Raw genomic sequence first — 20858 nt, 5'->3', positions numbered from 1 at the left:
CCAAAGTGTTCTCTGTAGCCCAGACACCCGCAAAGATTCACAGAATTGATTGGGAAGAGAAGGGGAAGGGAGGAAATAGAGGTGTTCTAAGGTGGAAAACGGAGAGTCAAAAGTGGGAGAGAGTAATCAACACACTCCTGAATAGAAATGGGAACTGAATCCTGGATTCTTACATGTCCAAAATTTATATCACATACTGAAAAACAAAGATTAAAATCTAGAGGTTAGACTCTTAAAAATACAGTATTAAAAACAAAAACAAAATCACAAAAAATTTTAGAAATATATATGAAGTTCGGTTTAAAAATAGGCCTTCTCTCTTTTTTTTTTTTTTTGCAAGGGTATAGTGAAATGAAAATGAAAATTAAGGAGTAATAGAGGAGTAATAGAGAACTTTAAAAGAAAATATGAGAAAAAAAAGAAAAAAAAAGAACAAAAATTTTTCCTAATTAAAAAAATCATAAAAATATATGAAAATGAAAGTTAAGGAGTAATGGGGGAGTAATAGGGAATTTTAAAAGAAAATAAAAGAGAAAAAATAAGAACGATAAGAAAGAAAAAAAATTTTTTTAATTAAAAAAAAAGGTAAAAATATATCTAGGAATTTCTCTGGAGCTGTTGCGGTGATTGTGGGTTCAGTTCAGTTTCAGATAGCTCCTGGTTCCAGCTTACACTTCTTGATATCTATAGGCCCCTTCCGGTGTAGTCAGTGTTACCTACAGGGATTTTAATCTGTTTCACCGGTCCCTTCTGCAGAGGTTCCCTTTGTTTATTTGGATTCTGTTTGGCGGTCTCTTCAGTGTCTAATTTCCACCCTCACACAGGTGGGCGGAGGTGGTCTCTTGTTCAGGTTGATAGTTCAGTCCTGCTGCGGGGAGGGAGGGGCGCTGCAGACAGATATCGCTGTGTGTGGGTAGTACTCACAGTGTTCCGGCCACACTGGGTTTGCCCCCACTCACGGGTGTGTGTGCTTTTCCCGTCTACACTGCTCAGGCTCCCGGCTGCTCTATATGGAGCGGGCCCTGCGTTGCATGCGGTTCCAGTTTTCGGGTATTCCACAAAAGTGCGGACTCGGTTGAACCTGCGTTTTGTGCCTTCCCCGGCTGGAGCACCTCAGGCAGCCAGGAGCTTGACAAGCGCACTCTCCCCGGGTGCGGTGGCGCCTTCTCTCCTCCACGGTCCCAGTCTCAGTTTCTGCCTGCGCCAGTCGGGTGCATGCGCCTTGTGGTTAGCCACGACCCTCCTGGCGGATGTCAACCATCCAGGATCTCAGGAAGTCTTTGGTTAGAAACTGGGAGCCTGTTTGCAGTTTGGTAGAGGATGCCGTCCTTGGGGCCGAGTTTGCCCGTTTCCCCTCCCCCCTGCCTCCTGCCTCCGGCGGGGATGGGCTGGTCAGCCGCCGGCTAGCTCTTCTCTGGAGTTGCTCAGTCCCTTTGTTCTGCGAACGGCCGGCAGTGTGTTCGGGCCGGTTAATTTTCTCTCTTTCTCTTGCTATCCCACAGCTTAAGTTGCTATCTCACGAAAGCTCCCTCCGATTGCTCTCAGGGCCTTTGGGCCGGTCCTTACCCTAAGCAATGCTGACCGCTCCTCTCTCTTCTGCCCCCACTTGCTGGTGGCGGATGCGGGCGTCTGGGATACTTTTCTGCTGGGAGTTGCTTTTAGGCATGTAATCTGCGGGTTTTATTTATTTTTCCTCCCAGTTAGGTTGCCTTCCGAGATTCGAAAACTTCCCCCAGACCCGCCAGTGCAAGGGTTTCCTGGTGTTTGGAAACTTCCTCTATTAAGACTCCCTTCCCTGGACGGGTCTCCGTCCCTAGCTCATTTGTCTCTCTTTTTATCTTTTATGTTTTGTCCTACCTCCTTTCGAAGACAATGGGCTGCTTTTCTGGGCGCCTGCTAGCGATCAGAAGTTGTTTTGTGAAGTTTGATCAGCGTTCAATTGTTCTTTCGATGAATTTGTAGGGGAGAAAGCGGTCTCCCTGTCCTATTCCTCCACCATCTTGGCTCCTCCCCCTTGCTTCATTTTAGATTCCAAGGCCAAACTTGCCTGTTACTCCAGGTATCTCTTGACTTCCTACTTTTGCATTCCAATTCCCTATGATGAAAAGGACATCTTTTTTTGGGTGTTAGTTCTAGACTTCCCTGGTGGCTCAGAGGGTAAAGCGTCTGCCTACAATGCAGGAGACCCGGATTCAATCCCTGGGTCGGGACGATCTCCTGGAGAAGGAAATGGCAACCCACTCCAGTATTCTTGCCTGGAAAATCCCATGGATGAAAGAGCCTGGTAGGCTACAGTCCATGAGGTCGCAAAGAGTCGGACACAACTGAGCAACTTCACTTTCACTTTTTTCTAGAAGGTCTTGTAGGTCTTCATAGAACTGTTCAGCTCCGGCTTCTTTGGCATCTGTGGCTGGGGCACAGACTTGGATTACTGTGATAGCAAATGGTTTACCTTGGAAATGAACCTAGGTCAGTAAGTCACTTTTGAGATTGCACCCAAGTACTGCATTTCAGACTCTAATGGCACCTACAAAGGCTACTCCACTTCTTCTAAGAGATACTTGCCCACTGTAATAGATATCATGGTCATCTGAACTAAGTTCGCCCATTCCCATCCAGTTTAATTCACTGATACATAAAATGTTGATGTTCACTTTAGACATCTCCTGTTTGACCACTTCCAATTTACCTTGATTCATGGACTTAACATTCCAGGTTCCTATACAATAGTATTCCTATACAATTATATTACAGCATCAAACTTTACTTTCACCAGCAGACACAGCCACACTGCCCAGTGTTTCTGCTTTGGCTCAGCCTCTTCATTTTTTCTGAAGCTAATTCTCCACGCTTTTCCAGAAGCATATTGGGCACCTACCAGCATGGGGAGTTCATCTTTCAGTGTCATACCTTTTTGCCTTTTCATACTGTTCATGTGGTTCTCAGGGCATGAATGCTGAAGTGATTTTCCATTCCCTTCTCCAGTGGACCGCATTTTGTGGGAACTCTCCACCATGACTCATTCATCTTGGGTGACACTACATGGCATGGCTCATAGTTTCATTAAGTCACACAAAGCTGTGATCCATGTGATCAGTTAGCTTAGTTTTGCACGATTGTGGTTTTCATTCTCTCTGCCCTCTGATGGATGAGGATAAGAGGCGTGTGCAAGCTTCCTGGTGGATGGGACTGGCCATGGGGAAAACTGGGTCTTGCTCTGGTGGGCAAGGACATGCTCAGTAAATCTTTAATCCAATTTTCTGCTGATGAGTGGGGCTGTGTTCCTGCCCTGTATTTTGACCTGGGACCAAATTATGATTGGGATAATGGCAACCTCCTTCAAGAGGACTTGTGCCAGCATGCTGTGCCTCCCAGGACTGCTGCTGTCAGTGACCCTAACCCCACAGCATGTCACTGTTGACCCAGGCCTCCACCGGAGACTCTGGAACACTCACAGGCAAGTCTGGCTCAGTCTCTTGTGGGACCACTGCTCCTTTCTCCTGGGTCCTGGTGCACACAAGGTTTTGTTTCTGTCCTCTGAGTGTCTCTGTTTCCCCAGTCCTGTGGAAGTTCTGTAATCAGATCTCACTGACCTTCAAAGTCAGTTTCTCTGGAGATTCTCAATCCCTTTGTCAGATTCCCAAGTTGGGAAGTCTATTGTGGGGCTTAGAGCTTTCTCAGGAGTGCCAGAACTTCTTCGGTGTAATTGCTCTCCAGTTTGTGGATCGCCCGCCTGGCAGCCCTATAGTGGGGTTAATGGCAACCTCCTCCAAGAGGACTTCTGGCACAAACAAAATAAAGCAGCTATGGAAATACCTAGGTGATGCTATGGTGTGATTTCAGACAAGTCCTTGTATTGTTAAGAACGTGAGTCTTCTGAGCTGTGCCAGACTTAGAATGCCATCAGCCATTCAGCAGCAATCATATTTTTAAAGGTCTTTTGTTGTAACTGTTGTATGTTTAGACAGTGAAATTTCTCTGGACCATATGTTGGCGGAAAAAAAAACATATGTAATGACCAATAGCCACATGAAATGTTAAAGTCTACTTAGATAAACCTAGACAACTAAATGAAGCTGAAGCTCCAATACTTTGGCTACCTGATGCAAAGAGCCAACTCAGTAGAAAAGCCCCTGAAGCTGGGAAAGGTTGAAGGCAGGAGGAGAAGGGCATGACTGTAAGGTACAGTTCGGGCAAGGCAGAAAATGAAAGACGACCTCAACAGAAGTAGGTTACCTTTATTCAGGCAAGGAGGGGCGACAGTCAGCCTAACGACCAGGCTGAGCGCCGAGAGGGATCAGGGAGGCTTCATACTTATAGGGAGGTTTGTGGAAGCAATAAGGGAAACGTTAATCAGGCGGGATATTTTGAGTATTCTTTTGTTGAGATGACATTTGTAGTTGGGCAGGGGGTGTAAGTCTTCTGGGTAAGTGTAGGGGGTGGAAGGTTTCTGGATAGGGGTTGATAAGTCCCAGATAGATGCAACCGGCCTGTAGCATCAGGGTGGAACTAAAGTTCTGTTTTGTTTCTCTGAAGTTAGATGGTTCAGCAAGGGACCTTTGAGACTGTTGTTCTCTTTTCTAGGCCCAAAAGACTCCAATGACAGAGAATGAGATGGTTGGATGGCATCACCATCTCAATGGACATGAGTTTGAGCAAACTTTGGGAGATAGTGAAGGACACGGAAGTCTGGTGTGCTGCAGTTCATGGGATCAGAAGGAGCTGGACATGGCTGAACAACAACAGACAATGAGCCAGGCTACCTGGCTACAAGTGTTAAATCTAAATTAGGATTCAGGCTTAATTTCAGGCTTAGCTTTTTCTATCTTGTCTGCTAAGGTCCAGGTTGCCATTCCTCCAAGTACTTCTGAGTCCAAATAGCTCCATTCCTTTGAACAGGATGACCCAAGCACTGACCCTACCTGGACCAGAACCAAAATTGTCATCAAATATAACTTGATTATTACTCTTTCATTGACCCCCATTTACAATAACTCTTTTACTGATCTATGGCCTCTGTTTTTCTTAAAAAAAAAAAAAAAAAGACAAAACAAAAAATCTGCTAAGTTTTGTCTCCTCCAGATGACAACATACTTACATCAAGAAAATGATGATGCGGAGCAAAAACCCATACCCCCCAGAGAGATTACAGCCACTCCTTCGAACAGATCATGTAGGAATAACCAGAAAAGTCACCTTAGGGCCCCTTTTTAAAACTAGGCAAGAGCTCCATAACCCAAACTAGGTAGCATCTACGAGTCCTGTGTCAGCACTAAAGAAGTTACGGAAGACTGACAATCTACCCCTCAGAACCCCAATAAAGATTTGTGAGGTTCATCTCTCAATGAAAATTTGAAGTAGGAGATAGATGGGCCCCTGGGCTGAACAGCTGGTGATTGTCACATGGAGGAAAACTGAACTTCATTCCTCAGCCAGACAAGAATGACAGCAAGTTCCCTCATCCATCAATAAGGAGGAGATAAACTGACAGGTGCGCATGTGTTGCAATGAAAAGGAAAAAAAGAAAAATGAGTTTTTCTCTATCCCTTCCCTGAGAACAAATAAGATAAAGAGCACAGTGAGCAGGCCTGAACATTCCTAGTTTCTTTTTACTTTAACTGCTCTGAACTCTGCATGTCTGTAACTGTTTTCTGCCCCCTAATTCTACAGGAGCTACACTTCACATCTATTTTTTTATCTGTAAATGGAAATTAATGCTGGTGTCAGGCATATTGAGGTTATTACATGAAATACTGTATTTAAGCTGATAAACAGTCTTACATGCAGAAAATCTGCATTTAGTGGTGGTAGTTACTTGTGGATAGCCAACCACCCTCTAATGATAACATATTATTTTACTTATTTGGGGGGCATAAGTTACATGGAGTAAAATTTTCTATTTTCAGTGTACAGTGCTAAGTTTTGACAAATACATTAAGCTGTATAACCTCCACTACAAGCAAGATATGAGTACCTTCTATTGATAACCTAATACTAAAAATGTTTTCCTTCCCATGTCTTTAAGTCCAAGAAAAACAGCATCTAAAGCTTGTTTTTAAGAAGCAAGGAAAATATTCATTTATATTTATATTCAATATAAATGTTCAGTACTTGTTTAATATTTTATTAAATTATTTTTTTCATTTATTTATTTTAATTGGAGGCTAATCACTTTACAATATTGTAGTGGTTTTTCATACATTGACATGAATCAGCCAGGGGTATACATGTGTTCCACATCCTGAATCCCCCTCCCACCTACCTCCCCATTCCATCCCTCTGGGTCATCCCAGCGCACCAGCCCTGAGTACTTGTCTCATGCATCAAACCTGGACTGGAGATCTGTTTGACACTTGATAATATACATGTTTCAATGCTATTCTCTCAGATCATCCCACCCTCGCCTTCTCCCACAGAGTCGAGATGTGCATGGTACTGCTTGACTTTCCCACCAAAATGCTTCATTACTTTTTTTCACCAATATTCATGATACTTTATGTTACAAAGAGATTTTTTTTATATTACCCGAGCAATAAATATACTTTCTTGCAAAAAAAGCAAAATCATACAGCCCAGAAATGAAAGGAGCAATCAGTCCACACAGCCTGCCCCCATCCTCCTTCCCAGAGGAGGTGACACTGTTAACCATTCAGTTCTTCTGTTTCCTGCCTTTACTTGCTCCCTGCCTTCTCTGTCTCTCACTCGGACACACAGTGCGATGTGTTTATATTCTTTATATTAAATGGGATTTTACTTTGGATTTCAGAGGACCAGGAAGGAATTCAAAAGCAGAAGAAAGTCTCCCAAGGAAGTGGCAAGGCCCTGCTCCCTTGTCTTCTCCTTCTATACTCAGACACTGCCAGGGAAGGGACACCTGCCACCCAAGTCTGTGAGCAGATTGCTTTGAACTTCTTTTGTGAAATCCTCTGAAGAAAGGTGCTACATGAAGTGCAAAGACTATTTTTAAGAGTCAGCACTGGGCATTTGCATAGAGGGCAGAGGAGGCTCAAGATCCACATTTTGGTGTGGCCCACTTCTTGACTGCCCACTTCCCCTGGAAGTGGCAGCCAGCTCCGTTCCTTGCTTTGCCCCTTAGGCAGCGGGGTAGAGCACCAGAGTGGCTGTCCAATGATGTTGATGTCAGCTGTTTTGAACTGGAGACTTCCTCCCCTTACCTACAGAAAGCCCAGAGCCTTTCTCAGTGGTCCTGTCAGTGCTTCTAGATAGTTCCTCATCAGCAGTGTGGAGGACAGATTTGAGGTCCTGGGAGTAGAGAGCAGTTAGAAGATCAGAAAGCATGAGGGCCTGAATTCAGCCCATGGCCATAGGAGAAAGCGGGGTTGAGACATCTCTGACTTAGAACTGGTGGACCTTGGTGACTGGATGAGTGTGGAGGCTCAGGTACTGGCTTGAGTTGGAAAAGGACAGGAGACACAAAGCTGATCCAGTAAGAGGCCAGTGACGTCATTCACATGTCAGTGGCTCTGGGGAATGTAGGTTCCCTAAGCCTGTGTTCCTGGCTCCTAATAACATTGTCGCCTTGATTTTCCTTCCTCTCATCCTACCACCCAGGGTGTCTAACCAAGGGCCTGGCTCAGAGAAAGAGCTCAGAGAGTCGTAGCCTAGTTATATCTCTCGAGGCTTCACTTGTAGCTTTGGTTTCTGCAGAGGCCACTGGCTTTGTTCTCAGTTGGCAATGTTGTTTGTGCCCACAGATGGGGTCTATGCAATGCCCGTGGCATATTGACCAGAATATGTGTGAAAGTCACCTTGTACACACGAACACGTCCCTGCCTGACTGTGCAAACCAGAGCCTCCTCCACTCCTAACTCAGCTTAAAGAACAGCCTCTGAACCAATTACAACTGCGTGTTCAAACCTTGGGGTGTGACATGGATTATGGAGTTTTCCTTTCCTCCAATTCCTCCTTGAGAATGAACTTGTGTCTTGCAGCATCGAACAGGAGATTTGAATCCCTGAAGCAGGTCGGTGAGCTTAGAACTTCAACTCCACCCCCCAACCCCACACAAGTGTTATCACCCTAGAGTGTTGATCCAAGGCTGGCCTCACCTACCATCTGCTGGTGCTTGTTCAGGGAAACTAACAAAATTGATGGGTGCCAGGGACCCACATGTTTGGGGTGCTGATGTTACTCTTGACAGTGCAGCTGACAACCAATCAGTGGATGCCTCACACGGGCCTTTGGAATACCTGCCCTTTTGCTATGTTCCTTCAGCCTTAACAGCAAGATCGCTGAGAATTCTGCCCTGTCATGGATTGGAGGCTGTAGGTGAGTTGCAGCTGTTGTCAGAGACAAGCAAATCACTAAAGCAGTGGGTTGCACTTTCTTCATACCTTCCAGAATTTGTCCTTTTAAAATGTTATAGCCCTCCTCTAAGTGTTTTATCAGTAAGTCCAACCAGAGAGAACCTTTCATGTGTATGTGTGTGTGTGAGTGTATATATACATCTACTCCCAAACCCTACCCAACATCTGAATCCCCCTCTAGAAAATCACTAGCTAGAAATTACCCATCACATCCATCTCTAGAAAGAAAAGCCATTCTCTGGAACCTATCCCCATTTAAATAGTTAAAGGTTGGTTCAGGTTGGAACAAGTATCAGTACTTCCTTCTTTTTTTCCCCTTAAGATTTTAGTTCATTCCTTTTTAATGGTTGAATAACATATCATTGACCAACCGAGCTATCAGGGAAGCCTTGCATATATACACATTCTATCTATTCATCAATTATTGTACATTTGGCTTTAAATCAGTATAAATTGGTACACTGGTAGATACCAATATATTGGTATAAACTGGTACATTGGTATTGATATACATATATCAGGAGTGAGCAGCAGACTCTCTGAAGATTAGATCAGAAAAGTCATAGAGAGTCAGTCATAGAGGACCAGAAGAGTCTAGCCTTTCCTGCCTGATCCAATCCCTCAGGGCCTTTCCAAGTTCAACATCATATACGTAAAAGCAATGGTGGCAGGGAAGATGGAAGGAGCAGTTTTCATTATAAGTGAAAACACAAGTGTGGACAAACCCACTAGCATGCCCTTGATTCCTTCATTTCCTCCACCAGCCTGACATCTCTCAGGAAATTGGGTCACGGTTGACTGGCTAACTCCAACGTGCCTGGAAGTGTGGCAGCTCTTGACATGATTCAAGAATTAAGCCCCTAGGTGTGGCCTGCAAAGTTTCTTGAGATGCTGGGCAATTTTGAGTAATGACAGTTTTAATGTTTTCACAAATAATTTTAAAGCAACTTGTTTGGGGTCTGTCCTTATAGGGACAGAATTGGTCCCTGCAACAGCTGTTTTTCTGAGAGCATCGTGGGCTGCCTGTCTGGCTCTTCTCACTGGCACTCCTTCCCTGTAGGGAGCTCTCTTTGCTGGGTTATTTTGTCTACCCTGGGCTACTGACTGCCAGTGCTGGAAAGCAAACTGCATCTTCAAGTACCAGGGAAGCAGACATATGGGAATATCCAGAGCTGGGCTCAGAAGAGTACGGAAATGATGGAACTAATTAGAAGGTGATCGCAAATAATAAGTATTCCTGTTGATATGAATTTTCCACTTGGGCCAAGGCTCCCAGTTACCTCTGCTGTAACAGCAGGATGTGTTTGATGGGCAAGAAAAGCACATGCCCATGAGAGGGTGGTGGAAAAGGCATAAATGAGTGTTTGTGGATGAGCAGCACATGTCAGGATGTTGATCTATTAATACTTATTTATCTAAATGAGAAGAGGCTAAGGAATAGCAAACATCTGGTTTCAAATTATTACTGTGACCTCTGTGATCTGAAATGGCAGCAGAGGTGACTGAGAGAGTGAAATGCAAGTTATACCCTGCAGTTTAGCTATTGGAGGCTTAAGTCATGGGAAGGGAGGCCATCCATGTGTTCTGTCAAAAACTCAAAAAAAAAAAAAACAACAACAACAACAAAAAAAAACCCCCTCCAGGAATAGAGCTCCCAAAGTATTTATTTGGCTCGGGCTCATTCAAAGGCCAGAATCTCAAGCCTATTGCGCCCCATTGCTTGTTTTAGCAAATGAGATCATCTCCGTGATCCACTGTATAACCTGTAGTGTACTGGTAAGCAGTTACCATTGTTATTATGATGTATTTTATGCATCCCACAGTAAGCTGCTGTAGTCATGGACTACATTCAAGATGTTAAGGGACTTCACCAGAATTGACCACTGGGTTGTTGCAGAAACACTATGAACATTCGAGAGGTGCAATAGCACACTCTAGAGCATGGGAGGATCCGAGGGCTTCCAGGCCTCTGTCAAGGAGAAGGATAACCATACAGCATGCTTTTCAGGAGGCTAAGTGTTTCAAGTTCATCACAGCTCAGTGGAGCACAAGTTTTAGCCCTGTTTTACAGACTTTCCCAGTTCCATTTACTGAGCCAAATGACAGAATCCTGAGGCTACACAGCAGTGTCTGATGAGGTCAGAATTTGTTGATTTAATAAGCCCTCACTTGGCATTTAATATGTACCAGGTGCTGTTGAACGTGGTTTATAAATATTACCTGGTTTTGTCCTCATAACTGAGCCATGAGTTAGGTACTATCGCTATCCATGGTTTACAGATGAGGGAACTGAGGCACAGAGAGGTTGAACGCTTACACAAGATCACACAGCCAGCAAGTGGCACAGTCAAGATTGAAATCCAGGCTGGCTGGAATCAGAGCCCCTGCTCATAACCATGTACTTAGCCAACTCCTTTAAACCTGTCAGGCTAAACATTCTCACTCAAAAACAAAAGTGTTTGTTCAGTTCAGTTCAGTGGCTCAGTTGTGTCCGACTCTTTGCGACCCCATGGACTGCAGCACACCAGGCCTCCCTGTCCATCACCATCTCTGGAGTTTCCTATAACTCATGTCCATTGAGTCGGTGATGCCATGCAACTATCTCATCCTCTATTGTCCCCTTCTCCTCCCAATTTCAATCTTTCCCAGCATTAGGATCTTTTCAAATGAGTCAGCTCTTCGCATCAGGTGGCCAAAGTATTGGAGTTTTAGATTCAGCATCAGTCCTTCCAATGAATATTCAGGACTGATGTCCTTTAGGATGCACTGGTTGGATCTTCCTGCAGTCCAAGGAACTCTCAAGAGTCTTCTCCAACACCACAGTTCAAAAGAATAAATTCTTCAATGCTCAACTTTCTTTATAGTCCAACTCTCACATCCATACATGACTGCTTGAAAAACCATAGCCTTGACTAGATGGACCTTTGTTGGCAAAGTAATGTCTCTGCTTCATAATAAGCTGTCTAGGTTGGTCATAGCTTTTCTTCCCAGGAGCAAGCATCTTTTATTTCTGTGGCTGCAGTCAACATCTTCAATGATTTTGGAGCCCACAAAAACAAAGTCTGTCACTGTTTCCACTGTTTCCCCATCTGTTTGCCATGAAGTGATGGGACCAGATGCCATGATCTTAGTTTTCTAAATGTTGAATTTTAGGCCAGCTTTTTCACTCTCCTCTTTCACCTTCATCAAGAGGCTCTTTAGTTCTTCTTCACTCTCTGCCATAAGTGTGGTGTCATCTGCATATCTGAGGTTATTGATATTTCTCCCAGCAAACTTGATTCCAGCTTGTGCTTCATCCAGTCCAGCATTTCTCATCATGTACCCTGCATATAAGTTAAATAAACAGGGTGGCAATATACAGCCTTGACATACTCCTTTCCTGATTTGGAAAGTCTGCTGTTCCATCTCCAGTTCTAACGGTTGCTTCTTGACCTGCAAGTCAGGTGGTCTGTTATTCCCATCTCTCTAAGAATTTTCCACAGTTTGTTGTGGCCCACACAGTCAAAGGCTTTGGCATAGTCAATAAACCAGAAGTAGATGTTTTTTTTTCTGGAACACTCTTGCTTTTTTGGTGATCCACCGGATGTTGGCAATTTGATGTCTGGTTTTCTGTCATTTCTAAATCCAGCTTAAACATCTGGAAGTTCATGGTTCATGTGCTGTCGAAGGCTAGCCTGGATAATTTTGAGCATTACTTTCCTAGCGTGTGAGATGAGTACAATTGTGCAGTAGTTTGAGCATTCCTTGGCATTACATTTCTTTGGGTTTGGAATGAAAACTGACCTTTTCCAGTCCTGTGGTCACTGCTGAGTTTTCCACATTTGCTGACATATTGAGTGCAACATTTTCACAGCATCATCTTTTCGGATTTGAAATAGTTCAACTGGAATTCCATCACTTTCATTAGCTTTTGTTCATAGTGATGCTTCCTAAGGCCCTCTTGACTTTGCATTCCAGGATGTCTGGCTCTAGGTTAGTGGTCACACCATCATGATTATCCAGGTCATGAAGATCTTTTTTGTATATTCTTCTGTGTATTCTTGCCACCTGTACTTAATACCTTATACTTCTGTTAGGTCCCTACCATTTCTGTCCTTTATTGTGCCCATATCTGCATGAAAAGTTCCCTTGGTATCTCTAACTTTCTTCAAGAGATCTTTAGTCTTTCCCATTCTATTGTTTTCCTCTATTGCTTTGCACTGATCACTGAGGAAGGCTTTCTTATCTGTCCTTGCTATTCTTTGGAACTCTGCATTCAAATGGGTATATCTTTCTTTTTCTCCATTGCCTTTTGCTTCTCTTCTTTTCATAGCTGTTTGTAAGGCCTCCTCCAACAATCATTTTGCCATTTTGCATTTTTTTTCTTGGGGATGCTCTTGATCACTGCCTCCTGTACAATTTCATGAACCTCCATCCATAGTTCTTCAGGCACTCTGTCTATCAGATCTAATCCCTTGAGTCTGTTTGTCACTTCTACTGTGTAGTCATAAGGGATTTGACTTAGGTCATACCTGAATGGTTTAGTGGTTTTGCCTACTTTCTTCAGTTTAAGTCTGGACTTGGCAATAACGAGTTCATGATCTGAGCCACAGTCAGCTCCCAGTCTTGTTTTTGCTGACTGTATAGAGATTCTCCATCTTTGGCTGCAAAAATATAATCAATCTGATTTTGGTTTTGACCATGCAGTGATGTCTATATGGAGAGACTTCACTTGTGTTGTTGGAAGAGGGTATTTGCTATGACCAGTGTGTTCTCTAGGCAAAACTCTGTTAGCCTTTGCACTGCTTCATTCTGTACTCCAAGGCCAAATTTTCCCATTCAGTTCAGTTCAGTTCAGTTCAGTCACTCGGTTGTGTCCAGCTCTTTGCGACCCCATGAACTGCAGCACGCCAGGCCTCCCTGTCCAGCACCAACTCCTGGAGCTCACCCAAACCCACGTCCATTGAGTCAGTGATGGCATCGAATCATCTCATCCTCTGTCGTCCCCTTCTCCTCCTGCCCCCAATCCCTCCCAGCATCAGGGTCTTTTCAAATGAGTCACCTCTTCGCATCAGGTGGCCAAAGTATTGGAGTTTCATCTTCACCATCAGTCCTTCCAATGAATATTCAGGACTGATTTCCTTTAGGATGGACTGGATGGATCTCCTTGCAGTCCAAGGGACTCTCAAGAGTCTTCTCCAACACCACAGTTCAAAAGCATCAATTCTTCGGCACTCAGGTTTCTTTATAGTCCAACTCACATCCATACATGACCACTGGAAAAATCATAGCCTTGACTAGACGGACCTTTGTTGACAAAGTAATGTCTCTGCTTTTCAATATGCTGTTAAGGTTGGTCATAACTTTCCTTCAAGGAGTAAGCGTCTTTTAATTGCATGGCTTCAATCACCATCTGCAGTGATTTTGGAGCCCAGAAAAATAAAGTTAGCCACTGTTTCCACTGTTTTCCCATCTGTTGCCATGAAGTGATGGGACCGGATGCCATGATCTTAGTTTTCTGAGTGTTGAGCTTTAAGCCAACTTTTTCACTCTCCTCTTTCACCTTCATCAAGAGGCTCTTTATTTCTTCTTCACTTTCTGCCATAAGTGTGGTGTCATCTGCATATCTGAGGTTATTGATATTTCTCCCGGCAATCTTGATTCCAGACTGTGCTTCCTCCAGCCCAGCATTTCTCATGATGTACTCTGCATATAAGTTACATAAGCAGGGTGACAATATACAGCCTTGACGTACTCCTTTTCCTATTTGGAACCAGTCTGTTTTTCCATGTCCAGTTATGTTTCTTCCTGACCTGCATACAGGTTTCTCAAGATGCAGGTCAGATGGTCTGGTATTTCCATCTCTTTCAGAATTCTCCACAGTTTATTGTGATCCACACAGTCAAAGGCTTTCGCATAGTCAATAAAGCAGAAAGAGATGGTTTTCTGGAGCTCTCTTGCTTTTTCAGTGATCCACCAGATGTTGGCAATTTGATCTCTGGTTCCTCTGCCTTTTCTAAGGCCAGCTGAACATCTGGAAGTTCACGGTTCACATATTGCTGAAGCCTGGCTTGGAGAATTTTAAGCATTACTTTACTAGCATGTGAGATGGGTGCAGTTGTGTGATAGTTTGACCATTCTTTGGCACTGTCTTTCTTTGGAATTGGAATGAAAACTGACCTTTTCCAGTCCTGTGGTCACTGTTGAGTTTTCCAAATTTACTGGCATATTGAGTGCAGCGCTTTCAAAGCGTCATCTTTCAGGATTTGAAAGAGCTCAACTGGAATTCCATCACCTCCACTAGCTTTGTTCCTTGTGATGCTTCCTAAGGCCCATTTGACTTCACATTTCAGGATATCTGGCTCTAGTTCAGTGATCACACCATCGTGATTATCCAGGTCATGAGGATCTTTTTTGTATAGTTCTGTGTATTCTTGCCACCTCTTCTTAATATCTTCTGCTTCTGTTAGGTTCCTACCATTTCTGTCCTTTATTGTGCCCATCTTTGCATGAAATATTCCCTTGGCATCTCTCATTTTCTTGAAGAGATCTCTAGTCTTTCCCATTCTATTGTTTTCCTCTGTTTCTTTGCATTGATCACTGAGGAAGACTTTCTTATCTCTCCTTGGTATTCTTTGGAACTCTGCATTCAAATGGGAATATCTTTCCTTTTCTCCTTTGCTTTTTGCTTCTCTTCTTTTCACAGCTATTTGTAAGGCCTCCTCAGACAGGGATTTTGTTTTTTGCATTTCCTTTTCTTGGGGATGGTCTTGATTCCTGTCTGCTGTACAGTGTCACAAACCTCTGTCCTTAGTTCTTCAGGCACGCTGTCTGTCAGATCTAGTCCCTTAAATCTGTTTGTCACTTCCACTGTGTAGTCATAAGGGATTTGACTTAGGTCATACCTGAATGGTCTAGTGGTTTTCTCCACTTTCTTCAATTTCAGTCTGAATTTGGCAATAAGGAGTTCATGATCTGAGCCACAGTCAGCTCCTGGTCTTGTTTTTACTGACTATATAGAGCTTCTCCATCTTTGGCTGCAAAGAATATAATCAGTCTGATTTCGGCGTCGACCTTCTGGTGATGTCCGTGTGTAGAGTCTTCTCTTGTGTTGTTGGAAGAGGGTGTTTGCTATGACCACTGCATTCTCTTGGCAGAACTCTAATTTAGCCTTTGCCCTTCGTCATTCCGTACTCCAAGGCCAATTTTGCCTGTTACTCCAGGTGTTTCTTGACTTCCTACTTTTGCATTCCAGTCCGCTATAATGAAAATGACATCCTTGTTGGGTGTTAGTTCTAGAAGGCCTTGCAGGTCTTCATAGAACTGTTCAACTTCAGCTTCTTCAGTGTTACTGGTCGGGGCAAATACTTGGATTACCGTGATCTTGAATGGTTTGCCTTGGAAGCGAACAGAGATCATTCTTTCGTTTTTGAGATTGCATCCAAGTACTGCATTTTGGACTCTTTTGTTGACTACTCCATTTCTTCTAAGGGATTCCTGCCCACAGTAGTAGATATAATGGTCATCTGAGTTAAATTCACCCATTCCAGCCCATCTTAGTTCGCTGATTCCTAGAATGTGGATGTTCACTCTTGTCATCTCCTGTTTGACCACTTCCAATTTGCCTTGATTCATGGACCTAACAATCCAGGTTCCTATGCAATATTGCTCTTTCCAACATCAAACCTTGCTTCTATCATCAGTCCCATCCAGAAATGGGTGTTGTTTTTGCTTTGGCTCCATCCCTTCATTCTTTCTGGAGTTATTTCTCCACTGATCTCCAGTAGGATATCGGGCACCTACCAACCTGGGGAGTTCATCCTTCAGTGTCCTATCTTTTTGCCTTTTCATACTGTTCATGGGGTTCTCAAGGCAAGAATACTGAAGTGGTTTGCCATTCCCTTCTCCAGTGGACCACGTTCTTTCAGAGCTCTCCACCATGACCTGTCCATCTTGGGTGTCCCCACATGGCATGGCTTAGTTTCACTGAGTAGGACAGGCTGTGGTCCATGTGATCAGATTGGCTAGTTGTCTATGGCTGTGGTTTCAGTCTGTCTGCCCTCTGATGCCCTCTCTGTGCCTACCGTCTTACTTCAGTTTCTCTTACCTTGGACGTGGGTTATCTCTTCAAGGATGCTCCATCAAAGTGCAGCCGCTGCTCCTTACCTTTGACATGGTGTAGCTCCTCTCGGCTGCTGCCCCTGACCTTGGGCCCCTTTCCCGTTGCTCCAGATATTTCCTGACTTCCTACTTTTGCATTCCAGTCTCCTATAATGAAAAGGACATATTTTATGGGTGTTAATTCTAGAAGGTCTTGTAGGTCTTCTTAGAGCCATTCAACTTCAGCTTCTTCAGCATTACTGGTCGGGGCATAGACTTGGATTACTGTGCTATTGAATGGTTTGCCTTGGAAACAAACAGAGATCATTCTGTCGTTTTTTGAGATTGCATCCAAGTACTGCATTTCAGATTCTTCTGTTGACTATGATGGCTATTCCATTTCTTCTAAGGGATGCTTGCCCACAGTAGTTGATATAATGGTCATCTGAGTTACATTCACCCATTCCAGTCCATTTTAGTTCACTGATTCCTAAAATGTCAATGTTCACCCTTGCCATCTCCTGTTTGACCACTTCCAATTTGCCTTGATTCGTGGACATAACAATCCAGGTTCCTATGCAATATTGCTCTTTACAGCATCGGACTTTCCTTCCATCACCAGTCACATCCACAGCTGGGTGTTGTTTTTGCTTTGGCTCTGTCTCTTCATTCTTTCTGGAGTTAGTTCTCCACTGGTCTCCAGTAGCATATTGGGCACCTATCGACCTGGAGAGTTCAACTTTCAGTGTCCTATGTTTTTGCCTTTTCATACTGTTCATGGGGTTCTCGAGGCAAGAATACTGAGATAGTTAGCCATTCCCTTCTCCAAGGGACCACATTTTGTCAGAACTCTCCACCATGACCTGTCCGTCTTTGGTGGCCCTACACAGCATGACTCATAGTTTCATTGAATTAGACAAGGCTGTGGTCCATGTGATCAGATTGGTTAGTTTTCTGTGATTGTGGTTTTCAGTCTGTCTGCCCTCTGATGGAGAAGGACAAGAGGCTTATGGAAGCTTCCTGACATATTTGTAATTATCCATTTTTGTTGTCTATATGCCTTGGCACTTCTAGAACATGAAGAAGGAACTTTGTTATGTGACAATTTATTGTTATTCAGTTGCTACGTTGTGTCCAACATGTTGCGACCCCATAGACTGCAGGCTCCTCTGTCCTCCACTGTCTCACAGAGTTTGCTCAAATTCATGCCCATTGGTTGGGTGATGCTATCTAACCATCTCATCCTCTGCAGCCTCCTTCTCCTTTTACCTTCAATCTTTCCCAGCATCAGGGTACCCTTCATGTATCACAGCCTTGTCGAGGCAAAGGGGTTTGTGTAACTCAATGAAGCTGTGAGCCATACCGTGCAGGGCCACCCAAGACGGATGGGTCACAGTGAAGAGTTCTGACAAAACATGGTCCACTGGAGGAGGATATGTCAATCACTCCAGTATTCTTGCCTCGAGAACCCCGTGAAAAGTATGCGGCCAGACCCCATATGAGACCATGAGCTGCTCAAGTCAGAGTTCACATGTCATGCTCTGTGGTCCTGGCAGCCACCATGGGCCTTGGCACTCAGTAGAAGATCAGAAAATATCTTACAGATCACATGATCTGGTCGTATCAACTTTATTTGGCCCCCAATACATGTCAACACGACCATAAACACAAACAGCAGCAATGACACGAGTTCATTTATGCAAGCATCTGTAGGAGAGATGCCTGATACTTACACAGCCAACATAGACAAACCATTTTAGCCCATGAGTAACTTTAAAACGTCCCACTGTCCAGGAAAATCAGATCAATGATGTGAAAGAATAAGATAGTGGCAAGAGGGAGCTCCTCTCTCTTGCCTAGTCATTTGTTATAACTAGCTTCTTCATTTCATGGAAGAATTTCTGAGAAGGCCAGATTTGCCTTGATATCCTCCAGATATTTAAGTGCCTCCTATATGGCAGATTTTCAAACATGTAATGACAAGCTGAGCCAGTGTCCCTCAAGTGCTTGGTGAACCGTTGTGGCATTTAGGAGGAAATGACACATCAGGCACAATAGGAAGGCAAGTTAAGCTTGGGTCTGGGAGTGGAGCGTGCTACAGAATGGTTACAGAAGTGTGAGAAGGAGCCCTTCCCTAAAATATTCCCCAACAAGCTCAAATTTTTGAACATCTAATTACTTTTAATGTAGTCCAAATAAACGATTTTCACCATTTAGAACCTGCCTCCTTGGCATACCCTGAAAAACTGTACCCCAACCCCAGATATGCAGATGACACCACACTTATGGCAGAAAGTGAAGAAGAACTAAAGAGCCTCTTGATGAAATTGAAAGAGGAGAGTGAAAATGTTGACTTAAAACTCAACATTCAGAAAACTAATATCATGGAAGCTGGTCCCATCACTTCATGGCAAACAGATGGGGAAACAGTGGAAACAGTGACAGACTCTGTTTTTGTGGGCTCCAAAATCACTGAAGATGGTGACTGTAGCCATGAAATTAAAAGACACTTGCTCTTGGGAAGAAAAGTTATGACCAACCTAGTCAGCTTATTATGAAGCAGAGACATTACTTTGCCAACAAAGGTCCATCTAGTCAAAGCTATGGTTTTTCCAGCAGTCATGTATGGATGTGAGAGTTGGACTATAAAGAAACCTGAGCGCCAAAGACTTGATGCTTTTGAACTGTGGTGTTGGAGAAGACTCTTGAGAGTCCCTTGGACAGCAAGGAGATTCAACCAGTCCATCCTAAAGGAAATCAGTCCTGAATATTCATTGGAAGGACTGATGCTGAATCTAAAACTCCAATACTTTGGCCACCTGATGAGAAGAACTGACTCATTTGAAAAGACCCTGATGCTGGGAAAGACTGAAATTGGGAGGAGAAGGGGAAAACAGAGGATGAGATGGTTGCATGGCATCACCAACTCAATGGACATGAGTTTGAGTGAACTCTGGTATTTGGTGATGGACAGGGAGTCCTGGTGCGCTCCAGTCCATGGGGCTCTAAAGGGTTGGATACGACTGAGCAACTAAAACTAACTCTGGTCTCAGAGGGCCCAAGTTTCCATACTGTTTCCATTCTGGAATTCTACCATTGGATTGCCATGTTTCTTGCTGAGTGAAAGAGTAAGCACAGAAATGGCATACTGGCTTCAGACGTGACCAAAATGCTCCTGATCATATCTCGATGTCAATGTCTAGTCACATCACCCATCCTAGCTACAAGTGGACAGGCAGTGTAGCGTCCCCTATGTCTGGGATGGAGGAAGGGGAGACAAGATACGGACAAGCACTTGTAGTCTCTCCCATAGAGTGATCCACAGTAGGCGCTCAATTAAGAGTGGTCATTATCATTTGTTATGACTAGCTTCCTCATTTCGTGGAAGAGTTTCTGAGAAGGCCAGATTTGCCTTGATATCCTCCAGATATTTAAGTGCCTCCTCTATGGCAGATTTTTCAAACAAAATGTCACATTAATCTTAAGAGGAGCATGTAAATGTCAGTCAGGTGGATTTGCATGTATTAAGTAAATTGAACGATTAACTAATTATAAACATTAAATGTTTATACATTTGTACATTTATAAATGTATACATTATAAATGTATACATTATAAATGTTTATACATTTATACATTTATAATTATAAACATTAAACACAAAATTATTATGAATATAATACAAAAATAAAATACACAATCTATCTATCTCAGAGAAAATATGGCCTACAAAGTCAAAAATATTTACAATTTAGCCATTTACCAGGGATGTTTGCTGATCACTGGTGAAAAGCAAAATAGCATGAATATACTGAGGGATTTATAACATGGGTAGAAGCAAAAGCCCCAGGCCCAGATCTTTAACCCTGCTGTAAAAGACTCAATAACAGCATGGCAGACACCTAAAACTTTGAGGGAGGGCGGTATTTTTCTCTGTAAAGAAAAACTTCTGTGAGAAGTGACTGTTGTGCTATTTTTGTATTATCTGACCACTTGGTCATCTACGTGAATCTATTGAAGGGAAGTATACAACAGAGTTAGCAAACTAAATAACCCCTCCACTCTCAGTGAGAAGACCAGAAGGAGAGTCTTCTGGTAGCCAAAGACTGAGGGCAGATAGTGGAGAAGAGCAAGTATGAGCAAGGGATTCCAGCAAGTTGTAGGAACTCTTGAGTTTGACCTGAGCTGTGCATACAGGAATCTCACCAGAGACAGAATACCAAAATTGTGGTGAACTGAACCATTGCTCAAGGGGCAGGCTGGGTGCTGCATGATTCACAAACAATATAGATCTAAATATCACTGGATCAACCACAGCAAAACGCACATTTATTTCAACCATATGGGAAACATTCACCAAGATAGCATCCTATATCATCAAAACAAATTTTAAAAATTTATATGATGCAGAGTATGTTTTCTGACAAGAAAAGAATCAAACTAGAAATCAAA

General features: G+C 43.4%; 2 protein-coding genes and 1 long non-coding RNA gene across 9 annotated transcripts in view; 2 read left to right on the top strand and 1 right to left on the bottom strand.

The window, feature by feature from the left end:
• Positions 1 to 20858, top strand: part of LOC122689685 (probable ATP-dependent RNA helicase DDX4) — a 727334-nt gene that overhangs the window by 276771 nt on the left and 429705 nt on the right. The gene's annotated exons all lie outside the window — the stretch shown is intronic.
• Positions 1 to 20858, bottom strand: part of LOC122689687 (probable ATP-dependent RNA helicase DDX4) — a 437080-nt gene that overhangs the window by 97423 nt on the left and 318799 nt on the right. The window lies entirely within an intron of this gene.
• LOC122689693 overlaps positions 1 to 20858 on the top strand; it is a 35380-nt gene that overhangs the window by 11122 nt on the left and 3400 nt on the right. The window contains exons 2-3 of one of the 3 annotated variants that reach the window (XR_006339891.1): positions 7716 to 7984; positions 8167 to 8289. This is a non-coding gene — a long non-coding RNA (uncharacterized LOC122689693). Of the gene's footprint in view, positions 1 to 7715; positions 8290 to 20858 lie in introns of all 3 variants that reach the window. The other 2 variants (XR_006339890.1, XR_006339889.1) reach the window with 2 other exon arrangements.

Source organism: Cervus elaphus, chromosome X (assembly GCF_910594005.1).
Source record: "Cervus elaphus chromosome X, mCerEla1.1, whole genome shotgun sequence".
Taxonomy (NCBI): Eukaryota; Metazoa; Chordata; class Mammalia; order Artiodactyla; family Cervidae; genus Cervus; species Cervus elaphus.
The sequence above is the reverse complement of the archived record's forward strand: the minus strand, read 5'-3'. Positions and strand labels throughout refer to the sequence as shown.